Source organism: Phaseolus vulgaris, chromosome 9 (assembly GCF_000499845.2).
Source record: "Phaseolus vulgaris cultivar G19833 chromosome 9, P. vulgaris v2.0, whole genome shotgun sequence".
In the NCBI taxonomy this organism is placed as follows: Eukaryota; Viridiplantae; Streptophyta; class Magnoliopsida; order Fabales; family Fabaceae; genus Phaseolus; species Phaseolus vulgaris.
In genome coordinates, this window is record NC_023751.2 from 20,141,108 (window position 1) to 20,144,110 (window position 3,003).

The window sequence follows — 3,003 nt, forward strand, 5'->3', positions numbered from 1 at the left end:
AATAATAATTCAAAAATTATTTTACAAATTTGTATTAATAATAAAAATTATTTTAAATATTAATAAAATTTTAATTTATAAAATAATTTTAATTTAGTAAATATAATAATTAATTATTTTTTGTTTTTAGAATAAGTTATTATTTAATGATTTTCTTATAGTCCATTAACACAAATTAAATCTCAATATTTCAATTATTATTTTTCTACTACACATCTATTTTAAAGACATCTATTTTAAAAGCTGAGTATTCCAAACGATAATTTAAATTTAGGTATAATTATCTTCTTGATCCTACATCAATATTCAATTTAGTAAGTGATTTAAAAAAAACAATTTGGTCTCCTTGTTTTTTAAAATTACTTAAATTAGACATTTTCGTTAACTAACTTTCTCTCTGTTGTGTAAGTGCGACTTACGTGACAAAGAGAATTGTTGATGTTGATGTGGCTATGATTTAAAAGCCATGAGATTTGGTGTTGTGTGAGGTGGTATTTGACAAAAAATAGTAACAATTTCAGTTTCTTCAACTCCCACTCTTCTTTCTCTGCATATATCAATTAGTCACAAATTTGGAAACCCCATCTGCTTTCATTCACAACATGTTATTTAGAATTTTTTTCCACTTCCTTTTGATTGACAGAGTGAGAGGTTTCACAAGGTTCTTTGAATTTGTGAGTAGTGTAACTGAAGTGAAAGTTAAGAGATATTTGCCCATGCTGATGTAGAAATAGACCTAGATGTTGCACGGGAGTGAAACGTAACTGGATGGTTCTCAAAATTATTTTCATCAACAGTTACTAAAAAAGGAGGCGATTTTCTAGTTTCCAATGATATTTGTTCTTTTGAGATTATGATTGAAAGAATGAGAGAAACCCTAACCTCTAATTTTTAGTAATCTCTTTCAAAGTCCTCACTTACCACCTCACACAACACCAAATCCCAATTTTCTTTTAAAACAATCTATATTAACAATTCTCTCTGTCACATAAGCAACACTTGACGTCGTTGAGAGAATGTTAACATAAAGGACCAAAAGCAAAAGGACCAAATTAATTTTTTTAAAAATCACGGTACTAAATTAAATATTGATCATAAATATAAGGATTAATAAGGTAATTATACGTTAAATTTATAATTTTTTTCATTGTTTTATACACCTTCATTTAACTTAAGTGAAAAAATGATTTTTTTTCTTACATTTAAACCAAATTAATCGTTTAAAATAACTTCTAAAAAAATCGACCCAAACCAAAATCTGATTTTAATTATAATTGATTAATAATCCGCTTTTTGACATAATTTATTTTTTTAAGCATCTCAAATATTTCTTAATAACTCAAAACAATATAATTATTGTTATAACTTTTAAAGTGTATTCGGGAATCCTGTACTTTTTGAATAATTTTAATAATCGATTTATATATGTAATCATAATTGTTTTTTTTTGTACAAAAAGGAGTATGTATAAAGTTGAAAGAGAAACAAATTATGTAAAGAATCAAACTTTTTCATTTCATGTAATATTTTGTTAAAAAAGGTCCTACCGGGAGTCGAACCCAGGTCGCTGGATTCAAAGTCCAGAGTGCTAACCACTACACCATAGAACCACATTATGTTGATTATTTGAAAAAAATTAATATAACAAATATAACAAACTAAAACTAAACAAGTAAATAATCATTTTAAAAAGATAATAACTAAAATATGTTTTATAAATCCAATTTTATATCAAAGTTTCAAAATTAAATTAATTTATGAAGAAAAAATAAAATAATAAATGCCCTTTATACCACTTGAGATATTCAATTAAGTTAATTAATTTTGTTCATATTATTATCTCAATAAATTAATTGGCACGCATCTTAAACTGTTAGCGGTTTTCTAAGATTTCTAGTATTACGTGAATTAAATGTTATATGTTAATTACAAATGGGTATCCGGGGTTGGTCGCTAATAATATTTTATTTTCTCCTTTCACATAACTGTTTTTTTTGTCACTTTCGAATTAAGTTTCAATATTTAATATTTATATGATTTTTAATGGGTTAGAAACAAGAGGATGATTGATTTTTTTTTTTATCGGTTTGCACCTCGTTTTTTTTTTCTCTCAACTAAATTTTTACGTTCTTGCTTTTTTATTTCTCCTCCTCGCTAGCTCTAGATTCGGATGGTACATTTGACACTTAGTATTTAGGATTAGATGATTGCGTACATGATTCTTTGGGATATGTGCTTATTTATATAATTATTGTGAATCTATCGTCGTTATTGAGCCTAATAAAAGGAGATTAACAAACACTGGATCATTAATCAGTCTCGTTATTGATTATGTCGGTCGATTTTGACTAGTGTCGAGTCATAGTCTCGATCGCATAGGCCCTATTGGTACACTTGCCCCCAGGCTTGAGGATGGTCAATCCGAAGAGTTTTTATCTGAGGTCATAGTGACGGTTGGGCTTCCCGAGGTGAGACGTGATGTTGGCGGCACTGAATGCGTGACATGCCGTGTAATGATGACGAGGTTTTTTGGCATTATTCGGTGTGAGTCGTTGGATCGAGGGAGATCCAATGGTTGAGATGAAAGTGATGCTTGGTCTTCCTCTCTCCTCGAGGACTATAAATAGTGGTCCCCTACAGTTCCGAGTCACTATTTTCCTACTCCGACATCTGAAACCTAAGCGTTCTGCGCGGTGCTTTCCTTACATTCCGAGAGGTTAGTCATGTCTTCTTCGTCTTCTTCCTCGTCCTTTCCCCCCCTCTTTATCTTCATCTTTCTCTTCTTCTGAATCCTCCACGATCGAGCCCTTGTCAGCCGTGGTAATTTAGACGTTGCCCTCCATGGAGGATTCTGTAAAGGGTAATGACCCGGAAGGTGTTGCCGACCGATCATATCCCCTTGAAGAGTCGTCCCATCTTTCGAGGCTTGACTGAGTAGACCCTAAGGTGACCGGGTTTACCTTTGTATCCCTGGATGGGTCGTCCATCTCCTCCTTCATAGAA

General features: G+C 31.1%; 1 non-coding gene across 1 annotated transcript; it reads right to left on the minus strand.

Annotated features, from left to right (window-relative positions):
* Positions 1-1,538: 1,538 nt before the first annotated feature.
* Positions 1,539-1,610, minus strand: TRNAQ-UUG (transfer RNA glutamine (anticodon UUG)). The gene has a single exon. It is a non-coding gene; the product is annotated as a tRNA-Gln (tRNA).
* Positions 1,611-3,003: the final 1,393 nt, after the last annotated feature.